The sequence below is a fragment of the Mastigoproctus giganteus genome, chromosome 1 (assembly GCF_048544385.1).
Source record: "Mastigoproctus giganteus isolate SK-2022 chromosome 1, ASM4854438v1, whole genome shotgun sequence".
Lineage (NCBI taxonomy): Eukaryota > Metazoa > Arthropoda > Arachnida > Uropygi > Thelyphonidae > Mastigoproctus > Mastigoproctus giganteus.
The window spans coordinates 256,178,897-256,193,259 of NC_143575.1; the positions used below are offsets into that span (position 1 = coordinate 256,178,897).

A 14,363-nucleotide genomic window follows, 5' to 3' on the forward strand; every position below is an offset into this window, starting at 1 on the left:
TAAACAAAGACTCGCTGTTCTGTTATGCTGCAATTCAGCTGGCAGTACAAAACCAAGCCCACTTGTGATTGGTAAGTTTTCCAAGCCAAGATGTTTTAAAGCAGTTAACCAACTTCCCCATGATTATGAGGCCAATAGAAGTGCTTGGCTTACGGTCAAAATTTTTCAGTCTTGGTTATCAAAATTGGACAGAAGAATGGCTTCAGAAAAAAGAGGAACATTTTGATGATTCTAGACCGCTGTACAGCACATTCTGCCGAGACACTTAAGTTGACAAATATACAGCTGTTGTTTTTACCCACCAATACCACCAGTTTAATGCAACCACTGGATCAAGGCATTATTTATAACTTCAAGAGAGCACACAGAGCCACCTGATAAGGTACTTAATCTGCAACATAGGAGGGAACAATTTGCAGCCAAACTGGAATGTCTTGGATGCTATCCATAATCTTGTTATTGCTCGGGAAAGTATTACATCAAGTGTAATAATCAACTGCTTCAGGAAAGAGTGGCTTTGAAGAGAACATCATCGAAAAACATGGTCCAGCAGACAAATGTAATAGCAAGTGAGGAATGGAGGAATTTTAAGGAGCATATGGATTTTGTTGGCAAATTTGAAAAGTTTGTGGAGGTAGATGATGAAGTTGCTACCACTGCAATGCCAACACCAGAAGAGCTGCTGGGAACCAAACAAAACGATGATGTTTTTGTTACCAGCAACAGTGAAAGTAAAGAAGCGTGCACACTGCCATCTAAAAAAGATTGCCAAAATGCATTGGACATAATAGAGAATGTGTTGGCCTGCAGTAATGTTGATAAAGAAACAGCTATTGCATTTGATAATGTCTATGGTGTAGTTAAAAATGCATATAGGACAAAAACTGTGCAAACAACATTGGATTCTTTCTTTAAATTAGATTAATTTATTAAAAAGTTAATAGTGTGCATGTCTCCTTTTATATTAAGATTGTAATTCTTTTTACTGTGATACTAAAATATTGTATATATCAAAATATATACTGTACAATATTTTAATTTTCGTTAATATTGCTTTTCGCTTAGTTTATCTTACAAATAAAATAAAATCTTTAAAATCATCCATTTCATAATGGTATCTTACGTTATAGGGCTAAAAGTTTAAGTTAGAAACAAAACATATTCTTTGTTATCAATCATTGTCACATATATTCAAAATAACAATCTGCAAGCTAGACATTTCTATTGAACACTACCTTGATAATTCAATTAACCAAAGTATATCAAAATTTTAAAGTTCACTACTGCCACATATCGTTGCAAGAAATAATATAATACACTGATCCATTGGTACCATGTTATCTTGGTACTCAAGTATAATGGAGATCTCAAACCCTGCATTATGTGTCTGGAACCAGGCAGGGAGGGTGCTGCTTTGGAGATAAAAATTTGAGCATTACTGCACTAGACAATGCATTTCTGATTGGCACAGGAATTTTGTTCATAGAGGTTATTTTTTTTTGCTGCATGCAAAAAAAAAAAAAAAAACCAACCGGAAAATGCAAGGTTAACAGGTTAACAGAAAATCAACATGAAGACAACCAAGATTACCACCCCGTATAAAAACAAAATGGTGTATATCTTCTCATTTCTCTCTTCATATCCATGTTAAGAAAAGTTATTAGCTATTTATTTATGTGGGGCTTATTATTTTTACAAGTATATAGAATGAAGACTGTCTGATTAGAGTATGTTTTTGGGACTATTTTGGTTTACTTGGTTAAAAATTAGGGGTTACAGGAAGTGATGGTGATTTAATAAACACAAGAAGATGAAGGTATGGGAAGTATGAGTTCTGTCCTTTAGCAAAGTGTTAGTGATCTCTGTTTTTTTTTTATAAGATCTGCAAAAGTTGACATACTCTTATAAATTTTGGGTAGTCCACTAAGATGTGGATGACTGTTTTAAGAGTACAGTCAGTCCTCGTATAGCACGATAGTTGTGTTCCTAGAAATCCTCGTGCAATGCAAAATCGTGCAATATAAACAAGCCCTATTGGAAAAATAGGGTTAGGTGGCGACCACCCAAGATTGAACACACATTTGTAACCAAAACATTACCAAACACAATAAATAATCGTATTACGTAATAGTCGTAATAAAATACTTACGTATTTTATTACGACTATTACGTAATAAAATATTGCTAATGCTTTTGTTTCTATCGTAAACAAACTTGTTTTTTGTTTGATTTTCTATCCAAACAGATGACAGCCGTTCCATCTCTTCCAATTCTTTGTGTCTTAATCTAATGGATTTTAATTACACTTTGAGTTGTTCCTGCTATGAAAGTTGTTTTTATTTTCTCTGCATTCTTTGTAATTCTCGGCATTGCCTCATTTAGGTCTGTAGCACGTGCAATATCACGTGGTCTTTCATTTTGCTCAAAGCGTTTCACAATTTCATATTTTTTCTCTCTCGACAGAGGTGGACTGGCCATAAGCCTTACCGGGGAAACCCCGGTGGGCCGGAGGCCGGTGTGATTTTGGCAATAAACCATAATATGAGGCCACTATAAATTTTCCCGGGTAAGAATTTTTGACCCAGTCCGCCTCTGTTTATCGATATTGCTTTTCTTTTTCTCTCTGAATCTGTAGTGTCTTCACCAGGATGCTTCCTTTTCACACCTTTTAAGTATTTTACTCATTTTTAGGGAATAAAGCACAATTACAAAACGAGGAGGCACGCTTGATACACATAAACAAAGCTGCGCACGTGTAGTAACTGAATAAACAACACCGTAAAGGCAGAGATACACTATTAACACCTCACATTTTACTAAAGCACATTTCTAGGGGTTACTACCATAAAACAATAAAAACAATTTCCAGTTGCGTTTCTGCTAGTGGAATCTGTTATAAACTGATAGTAAACTCGATCTAATTGCATTTGCGATTATACCAATAGCTGGAATTGTGTTGGTTTTCACGTTATTATGGTGAAATGTGTTTCCCTTTCACTGATATAAAAAACATAAATACATTTTCAGAATATTCTCTTCATTCCTATCGTGTTGCGTTCCGTTGGGGTGATTCTGCGTTCGACTGCCATTTCTTGTAAACACAAAGGCGAATCGTGCATAAGCGAATTCAGTTCGTGTTATATAAGATATCATTCCCCTATTTATAAATCGTGCATGATCGAATTCGTGTAGTGTAAACACGTGTTATACGAGGACTGACTGTATTTCAGTGTTCACACTGAGGGGGATCCACAGCTCTGAGTAAACAGAGTGTGTGGCATTTGTCAGATTTTTAATCTAATGAAGATAATCTCATCTTGTCTGCTCAATTTCAAGCTGGAATGCCATGGTTAAGGATCTGGCTTGATTTGTAACAACTTGTTGGCTTGAAATTGCCAGTTCTGTTGACATTTTTTCATACTGGAATTGTGGGTTTTGCTTTGTAATCTGTGTATAGAATTTGGAATTCTGCACAAGATGTAGTGGTTTTTGATGTATAGTCTGCCAATTAATTTCCTGGGATTCCTATGGGAACAGGAATCAACAGAAACAGATTTCCTTGTTTTGTGCATTCAATATATTTAGATCTTGGATTTCCATCAAGCCAGGATGAGAGGTATCATAAGGGTTTTGCAATGTTTGCAGAGCATGCTGGGAATCAGTATATAGTCAATGGCAAGTTAAATTGCGTGTAGCTCTGCCATATAACTGCCACAATCATTTGGAGTTCTTTCACATATATGTTAAACTGAGAGGGATCCTCAGCTCTAAGCAAACAAGAGTGTGTGGTGTTTGTCGGATATGGTCACTGTGTCAGATAATATAGTGTCAGAAAAGCAGCTTTTACTTTAGTTTTGGATTTAGAATCATAAGTGTAAAGCAGAATTTCTGTAAAGTATTGTGAACCGAGAGCCATTAAAAGTTGTTGGAGGTTTTTCTTAGGTAAGGAAGCTTTTTTCAAGACTTGGAGTTGGAAGTTATAAGTATGTGGGGATGTAATCTTTGGTGAGGTGGCTACATTGTTCAGGTTGAGATTCATACCAAGTAACAGCTCCTTGAGTCAAATAATACTTAGTGGCTTACCAATGGTTTTCTGAGTTCTGTATCTATTTTCGCAAAGTGGGATGAACAGGGTTGTCCATGTTGGGGTGATCAAACATCAACTTTATTTTGCAGGCATAATGCAGCAGCAAAGTTTATTACCTGATAGGCAGGAGAGGTGCATGTGATTCCACAAAAAAGGCTATGTACCGCATATGCTCTCTAGGCACCAAGTGCTATTCTTTGTGCACACAGAAAATCTCCAGGGCACTGTGATGGATAGGGTCTAGCCACTGTAGGCCACTCAATTTTGCTGAGTCATATACAGGAGGGCCTCGATTATCGCGATTAATTCGTCCCGCGAGTGCATCGCGCAAAACGGAAACGCGTTAATCGAATATAATAACCAATAGGAAAAATTATAATTGGTCCTTGACCTTCTGGAATGTCCATAAAGAATTTTAAAAATACCTTTTAAATAACTTTTTAACTGTATACAATGTAAAAGATAATGAAAATAATTATGGAATTAAATGTTTATTGCATAAAACAGCGGTTCCCAAACTGCAAGCCGCGAAATATTTTAAATTTTCGAGGGAAACACAGCGATACTCAACATCTGTCGGACACTGCGCGAACTACTAGCTCGAGGTAGTTCACAGTTTCAACATTTCTTATTAAGTTGTTTGGACCTAACTACTAAGCGGAACTGTTAGGTATTTCTTTTGGTCTGAGTGCGCCTTGAAAAAATTACTGAGACACTAAGAGCGCCGTGAACCGAGAAAGTTTGGGAACCTCTGACATAAAATACACAATGAAGAAATGACTGTTGCGGAAATATTTGAACAGTGTTGACTTTCTCTTTTCATCAATCAATTTCCGATAGCCGACAACAATCTTCTCTGGGCCCTGGCGAAATAAATATCGCAGAGAACCTCAAACCTTTTGTTTGAGGTTCTATGAGATACGAAAAATTTCATCTAATTCTTTTACCGTCATCTCCTTCGCGGTAACATTTTCATCTGGCTCATTTAAAAATTTGAATTTTTATGCAAGTGTGCATTGACTTTATTAGCAGGAGACAAACAAGTAACACGTCTTCTCAGCAGGCAAACGTTTGTTTATTGACCGTACCACTCGCGGTAAGCTTAACGCGCGATTCAAATCTTTTTCGACTATCGCATAAAAAAAAAAAAAAAAAAGATCGCATTAACTGGAAATTTGCATCATGTAAAGTGAAAAGTGGTATAATTTTTCAAATAGCGTTAACTGAAATTCGCATTAATCGAACTCGCGTTATGCGAGGCCTTCCTGTACTGTTGCACCATAATCAAGTTTGGATCTTATCAGTATCCAATATAACTTAGGTAGCGTAATAAGACAGTCTGTTCCACAACTTGCTGGACGACATGCAGGATGTTTTAATGTTTTAGAGCAAGCAGTTTTTAGTCGTTTAATATGTTACAAGAAATTAAATATATTTTTGTCCAAAATTTACCTAAGAACTATATGCTTAGTTTCACTGAGAGGTTCTGTCTATTTACTTTCAAATCTGGCTTTTGATATAGTTTGTGCTTTCGACAGAAATGTATGCATGTGGTTTTCTGTGTGGAGATCGGAACCAATTTACTAACTTTATTTATATCTCATTGTAGTTGTCATTCTGTTGACTGCATGTTTTTTTGAGTGGCTGTAGGTGATGTAATCATTGGTGTAGAGAGTGGCATCTATTGTATTTGGAGTTTCTCTGCTGTGGTGTCCATGTTAACTGCGAATAGGGTAGCACTAACAACTTTTTTTTGGGATATTCCTCTTTTTTGTAAAAGGCTTGTACTCGGACTTGAAACATTTGGTGTTTCAAGAAATTCTGGATGAATAATAGGAGATGATCATGCAATCCAAAGTTGTCTATATTGTGGAGGATTACATAAGGACAGGTTGTACCATAGTCTTTTTATATCAAAAGACTCGGTGCTCAGCTCTTAGGAAACTGTTCCTCTATATTATTTTCTATTTTTACTAAGAAATCTAATGTGAAACCATATTAGGTGGTATGCAAGAGATTGTTACTTTCTAACATCTCACTAGTCTTTGGTTAGTGCTTTTTTTTTTTTTTTTTTTTTTGATTTGGTAGTTGTTGGCGCATCGGCTTCTGTGGCCATATTGCACCTCCCAAGGTTTTTGCAGTACTTTGATCCAAGCCCGAGGCGGGAATCGAACCCGCGACCTTTTGGTTAGTGCAATAGGAAGTAATGGTAATAGTTTGGATTGGTAGGAGCTTCCTGGTTTCAAGAAAGCAAGTACAATTGCATGGTGTCACTGGTTTTGGAAAACATTTACTGTGTAAACTGTATTGTATAATTGGAAGAGTGTGGTTAAAGATGTCTTCTGTAGCTGTTCTATCATCATTATGTAATGGATATTGTTCTGGTCCAACTGTGCTTTGTCCAGAAATGGACACTGCTCTAGGAAGTTTGTGTATTATGAAAGGATAATTGTATCAGTGGTACTTTTTGAGAAGTTTAATTTATGCTTCTATTTTTGCTCTTTTGATTTTGGAAATCTGGTGAGTAGGACGTATTACCGGATATTTTGGAAAAGGTTTCCACTAGTAAATTATCTGTTCCTAGAGGATCTACAATGTCTTTTTCCTTCCTAATGTAATATTGGGAAGGGGATACTGTGATCAGGTTCTGTAATGAGTGGAATCTTCACACTACTGGATATTTTTCTCCAAACACACAGAATCAGAGCTACTACTAATCATGTAACTTGACATATAACATTTTGCATACAGTGTAACAGTCACTATACCTTGGTATGTTTTACTAAATTAAAAATGCACAAAGTTACAGAGTTTAAAAAGTTTAGAAGCTACTTTTCAATTTTTCTGTTATAATATGATATTCAAATTTCTTATATAAATTTATAATGTACTATTTTATAATGCCAAAAGTTAAAAATAAAACATAGCATGACCAAATAATGATTTGTTAAATGAAAATACTATTATACTATGTTGAAGGAATATTTGCAAACTGCAACCAGTAATGCCGAAGAGGTTCCAACTGCATACGAACAAAAATTAAAAATAAATAAAAATTTATTTTCTAATTTTTACTCAAATGCAGGTGACAGCTGGCACCGCTTCAGCATTATTACCAGTTGCAATTTGCAACTATTCCTTCAACTTGGTATATAATAGTGTTTAAATTTCACAAATCAGTATATTATGCTATCAAAAGTATTGGGACACCAAGGGATGCTATCATAAGTGACCAAAAAAGTACAATTTTAATATGGTATACACCCACATTTGACCTTCAACAACATAAAAGCAATGCAACAAATATTCCACTAATTTTTGTCAAAGATTCACAGATATATTTCATAATTCCTCGTGCAGGAAATAGTTTAACACAGCTTGTGAATGTGGTCACCTTGGCTGGTTTCACACATGCCTCCAATTTATCCTACAGATGTTCAATGAAGTTAAGACTAAGGCTCTGAGCCAACCATCCAAGTGATAACACTGTCCTACTGAAATGCATATGGCTCTCTACTGTAAAATTCCATCAGTGCAAGAAATGCAACATTGCCTAGATTATCATAGGAGGAAAACCCACTGATTTTAGTCTTAAAAAATTAGTGGTCCAATGTCATCCTCACATTTGGGATGATGCAGTTTGTACAAAAATATTCTCCTGGCTGTTGCCAGATCTAGAAATGGAAATGGAATATACAACAATCCATCACTTCAGGGAATACACTTCCACTCTTTCGATGTCCAATTTCTGCAAGCATGGCACCACTGTAACTGTTGTTGAGACTTTTGTGACTCGAGTTTATGCTCAGCGGCTTGTCCATAAAAACTGCCCTAAAGGAATTTCCTGCATATGGTAATTACTTTGACAAGTCTCTCCTGGAACTTTTTTTTTTTTTTTTTTTTTTTTATGAAAACCCCAACACGAAAGGTATCAAAACCTATAGTACTTAGTATCGTGCATGGGTTGAAGGAGAAGTATGGGGGGGGGGATAACTCTAGATCATTTTGCTGCATCTGTAGTGGGAATTTTATTTGACAATGTTTGAGACCTCTTTCTGTCAAAATATGTGGTTGCTCACTCTAAATTCAACTTTTGCATCTCTTTCATCTTCCACTTTTGTATGATATTCTATAGTGGTCTGTGAGAAAACAATCCAACAAGTCCTACTGTATAATGTGGCACTGAACTGTGTGAGCCCTGCACCTTATCATATTTTTAAAACTGAATGAGATGAAATGCTGTAGTTCAATTTATACCTATGAAATACTATAATTTCGTTGTTTGAAGATAATAGTTTATTTATTATCTTTAAAAATTAAAAATTATGGCTATTTCCAAATTGGAAATATGTACATAATGGAGCCATAATTATACCAATGTAGGTTTCAGTGCTTTATTATCTTCAAGCAACAGAGTTTACCTATGCACCGTGCTGCTCAAGGGATACCTTAGATTATGCTATCATTTCAAATACAATTTCAGTATTTTTCATATCATATGATTATTACCATGGTGCCCCAATACTTTTGATGACAATGTACTTTTAATTTAATGTTTAGTTACATTTTTTGTGATTCTTTAATCCTTTCATGAGTGAGTTGTTTCCTGAATGTATATGGGCTCCCTACAGTCAATTTTTCCAATCAGTTTTTGCAATTAGTTTTTCTCTGTGGGGTGAGTCCCCACCCCATGAAATAAAGATGAAAATTTTTAGCATAAATGCTTTTAAATATTAATTTCTTATTTTTACTTGATTTCCTAGTATCAGAATAAAATTATCAAAAATCGAAAATAAAAAAAAAAAAACAGCACATGCACAAAATACAGTTAAAAATATCACACTGCAGCATTTTTTTTAAATTGAAGCAATAACATCCTCTACATAAAATATCACTAATTCGATTTCATCAACTTCTGGATCTTCAATTTCAGTTTTTGGAAGCCAATATTGGACAACAATGGCCAACAGATGCAATGTCTTCCTCCGATTTTCAAAGCTATTTTTGTGTTGCCATATATACAAATTGTCTACAATTTGACATATAAGAGATGGCAGCATGCTCTGGACAAATTCAAAGACAATTCATACAAAAGCAGATGGGTCATTCCATGTCAAGTGACCTAGGGGTCCCTACTTGACCATCTTCAATTTTGTTGAAACTTGGTGTGGAAACAGGTTTCAAATGAAGCTGTGCAAAATTTCAGTTCAAAATATAGTATGCTTGAGGCACTAGCACCTTTTTTGTGGAGGTTACTCGTGTTATGCAGAATAAATCACAAAAAATTTTCAAAGTTTTAAGTGCTACTGTTGCACAACGGTGAGAGGTAGTGCTCTGAAACTTGGTATACTTAGTTAACTTTTGGCAGAGAACGCAAAACACTGGCCCAAAAATTTGTTGCAACAAATTTAAGCAAGACTTTTGAAAGTCATAACTTTGAAATAAAAACCTTTGGTACCTTCTTCTTTGGGCAAATTCACTTACCAACTGCATGAATTTAGCCTAACTAAATATCAGCTCTTATACTTGTTTTCTGGCCGAGATATTTTCCTTCAAAGATTGACTCAAAATTTGAAAGTCAAATTTGACCCTATCTTAAGGGGCAAATATCTTAATGTGGGACACCTTCAATTCTCTCGTTTTGCCACCGCTGGAAAGAGCAGAGTTTCAGCTAAAAGGATCATGGTTTATCTGTTTTGTGTCTTTGCACTTAAGGCCTTAAAATTAAGCGTAAACATCAAGTAGTTTTATATGTCGTATTGTTATTTTGTGAGATTTTTTTTTTTGTTGGAGAACACTTCCTTAATCCTGCCTAACGTTTAGAATAATCTAGAAATAGATTATATTCTAGAATTCTGGAATATTCTAGAAGAATACCCAAGAATTATAGAATATTCTAGAATTCCAGAACATTCTAGAACTCGGGAATATTCTAGAATCATACAAAAAAAAGGCTGATATTTGAACCATGCTGTTATTAATGTGTTCTATCTTCATAATGAACAGTTTGTTTATTTTGTTCCTCTATTTTTTATTGTTTGACTGTAATAAAGTTAATTAAGTTTTCAATGCTTGCAGAAAAGTCCACTTTTTAGTCAGCATAAAAGCCATGGAATCAAAAGATTTTGCTGAAGATAAGCTGGACTCATGCACCACCACATATCAGTCACATGGATAATTCTAAATGTCATGTGCTATCTCCTATACACGCAAAATTGGGCTAAAGCTATTTAAAGAATTTGAATTTGAAGAACAACAGCTGATAGGTCGACGTTGTGGATTAAAACTGGGTGAAGAAGACAATTTGTCTACATCATGAAGCTTTGCTTTTCACAAAATTTGAATTTTTGCAGCATTCATGTTGCAATCCTTTCCAGAAGAAAAAAATCACATGGTGAAAAAAGTTTACAACCAATTGATTTGTCAATGGCAGACTGCCTTAAAGACTACCTACAAAGGTAGACATAAAACCAGGCCAGAAGCTGTGCCCATCATGCCGAAAAGCAGCAACAGGAACATAAACTTCATCTGGATCAGACCATGATGACAAAATGCATGTGACTGAAAGCTTGAACACAAATTTGATGGCTATTGGTATTTCTCATCTGAAATTTCAGCGAATGGCTAAGAGACTCACAAGGCCATGCCAAAAGGAAGGCAAGTCAAGTACAAGGTGTAATTGCCAGTAAAATTGCATCTATTGATGGCTTGGATCAAAATTACATCAGGGAGCCAAGTGCAAGTCATCAGTGTGGAAATTGCTTAGATTAAAATGAGCTGTTGAAAGAATTGAAAGAAAAGTTGATGATATTAAGTCATTCAGAAATACTTCAAATATTAACATTAGCTCCAGTTAGTTGATCCATAAAGAAAACAATGGAAGAGTTTAGTGTCTCAGAAAGAATGGTCAAGAAAGCTAAAAAACTTAAAGCAGAAGAAGGAATCATGGCCATATCTGGAAAAAAGCTTTCTGAGCAAGTAAAGCAAAAGGTGATGGAATTTTTTGAAGATGATGAATTTAGTCGGATATGCCCTGGAAAGAAAGATTACATTTCTATTAGAAATGCAGATGGAATAAAAATTCAAATGCAAAAGCGACTACTACTCAGTAACTTGAAGGAAATGTTTATAACTTATCGAGATAGAAATGGATCTGACATTGGATTTTCTAAATTTTGTGAACTTCGACCCAAATGGTGTGTCACAGTTGGTGCACCAGGAACACATTCTGTATGTCTATGCACAATCCATCAAAATGTCAAGTTAATGCTAGCAGCAAGTCCTGTTGAATGTGATTACAAGGTTCTCATTGATAAAAAAGTCTGTGATTTGGAGTCAAAAGATTGCATGCTTCATCGGTGTGAAAAATGTCCAGGAATATATGAATTAAAAAAGTTTCTAGAGAATATTTTTGAAAACAGTGAACCAGAAGATATTACTGAATTCAAGCAATGGATACACACTGACAGAGATACACTGGACACAAAACAATTAACAACAGAAGATTTTATTGAAGAGTTGAGTACAGAGATATTTAACCTTTCCTGTCATCACTACATTGCTAAACATCAAAGCTACCATTTGAAGTCAACAAAGGAAAGCCTAATGACAGGAGAATTGGTCATCTTGATGGATTTTGCAGAAAATTATTCATTTGTTGTAATAAATGACAAGGATGTTGAACTTCAGATTATGTTTATGCATAATCAGTGACTGCCTTCGACATGACACAATTGCAGTGCATGTTTTTCTAAACAACTTAATTGAATATTTGAAGAGTTTTATGACAGAAATCAGGCACATTTACTATTCAGTGATGGTTCTGCAGCTCAATACAAGAATTTCAAGAATTTTATTAACTTGTGTCATTATCAGAAGAATTTTGATATTAGTGCTGAATGGAATTTTTTTGGCACTAGTCATGGCAAGTCATCATGTGATGGAATTGGTGGAACAATAAAACGATTGGCAGCACGTACAAGTCTCCAACACCCAATTGAAAAACAAATCCTGACACCAAGAAACATATTTGAATTTTGTGACAAGCATGTGACTGGAATAAAATTCTGTTTTGTTTCTAAAGAAGAAATTGAGCAAGTAAAGCCATTTCAAGAGAAAAGATTCATAGACAGTCATACTATTGCTGGAACAAGAGAAAATCATCACTTCATTCCTATTGATGCAAGACAGATTTGTGTTTGCAGAGTATCAAATGACACACCATCATCATTTGTAGCTCATGTAGATCAGACTAGTGAAACCAATATTCAATATTTGCCAATTGTTAATTTACAACCTGGCCAATACATTGCCTGTATTTATGACAATAATTGGTGGATTGGAAATATTTGTGAAATTTCACGCATCCTCATGGAGCAGCTCGCTCATTCCACTGGCCTGCTAGACAAGATTTCTGCTGGATTCCAGAACAGCAATTTATTGCCAATCTTCCAGCTCCAAAAACAACAACAATGTGACGACAATATAGCTTACCTGAAGTATACTGGTGTGCAAAACTTAAGGACCAACACTATTTCTAAAGGTTACAACCACAAAATCTTTGCTTAAGGTACTCTTTACTGATGAGAGTAGATTCAGTCTCAGCAGCGATTCTGGACGTCAGCTAATCTGGCGAGAGGTTGGCACACAGTATCACCCCGCAAACATCACTGAAAGGGATCGATATGTGGATGATAATGCCACACCCCCTTCGCACTGCAGCTGTTGATATGCTTTTGGAAAGTGAGGACATTGTTCGTATGGATTGGCCTACCCGTTTCCCCCAATCTAAATCCCACCAAACACATATGGGACTGTCTGGGAAGACGCCTAGTGGCATGTCCACACCCACCAGAAAATGACAGAGGAATGGATGATGTTACTGCAAGAACTTATCAACAACATTGTTCTAAGTATGGACAGGCAGTGCAAAGCCTGCATCGACATTAGGGGGTGACCACATCTACTGAGGACCACCTCTTCCCTTTGTTCCATCTTTGGCAGTGATGCATCTGTATCATGGCAGCCAGTGCTATGTTGCCATTTTTGAATAAAGTCCCTCTGTACCATTTTGTTTCTGTTGTTGTTTCCTTCATCATTTCTGTACCTCACGAGGTTCCTTTGGTATGCCTTTCCCACATCCAGGCCATTCCTACGAGAAGCTACAGGTGAAAACCTGATTGGTCCTCAAATTTTGCACACCAGTGTAGTAATATCAACCATCAATGAAAAATTCCAGTCCATTAAGAAGCAGTGATTCAATACCTTCACACTCACTTTCTTATTTCAAATTGTATTGTGTTTTAAATAAATTTTGTTGCAGTTAACTTCTTCCAAGCTTAGAAACCAATAGAACATCATCTTTATGCTTTGACTCCTGAATAAAGACCACTTTTCAGGCTTGGGGACTTGCTAAAGAAACCCATGCAATTTTTTTCTTTCCATTTGCACTCCCATTGTAAAAAATACAGATATTTTTGTGCATTGGCAATATCTCCTTTCTCCTTAAACCAAAGGGCAGAGTAATTGCAGAAAATTTCACTCTCGTAAAGGCAATAGTTCTGTCCTTATTGAGATATGAAACTTCACCTTCAAATAAGTACGCAAATATTATGTGGAAAATATAAAATGTTTTAGGCCATTTTTTAGGCTTTAAGTAGCAAGGCACAAAACTGAAAAATCATGATTGTTGCTTAAAATCTGTTCTTCCAATAGTGGCAAAAACGAGAGAATTGAAGGTGTCCCGCATTAAGATATTTGCCCCTAAAGATAGATCCAATTTTGAGTCTATCTTTGAAGGAAAATATCTCAGCCAGCAAACAAGTATAAGAGCTCATATTTAGTTAGGCTGAATTCATGCAGATGTTAAATGGAATGCCCAAAGAAGAAGGTACCAAAGGTTTTTATTTCAAAGTTATTACTTTCAAAATCTTGCTTAAATTTGTTGCCACAAATTTTTGGTGCCAGCTTTAGACCACACTGTAAAAAATGTGAAGGTTTTTGAGCCTGGACACCAAAAGTTAACTAGGTATGCCAAGTTTCAGAGCACTACCTCTCAATGTTGTGCAACAGTAACACTTAAAACTTTGAAAATTTTTGTGATTTGCTCTGCGTAACACAAGTGACCTCCACAAAAAAGGTGCTGGTGCCTCAAGCATACTATATTTTGAACTGTATTTTTGCACAGCTTCTTTGGAAACCCGTTTAAACATCTACACCAAGTTTCAACAAAATTGAAGATGACCGAGCAGGGACCAACTTCAAAATTAGGCCACTT

The 14,363-nt window shown here is 35.7% G+C and overlaps 1 protein-coding gene across 2 annotated transcripts in view; it reads right to left on the reverse strand.

The window, feature by feature from the left end:
• Positions 1 to 14,363, reverse strand: part of LOC150091801 (U2 snRNP-associated SURP motif-containing protein) — a 333,597-nt gene that overhangs the window by 251,253 nt on the left and 67,981 nt on the right. The window lies entirely within an intron of this gene.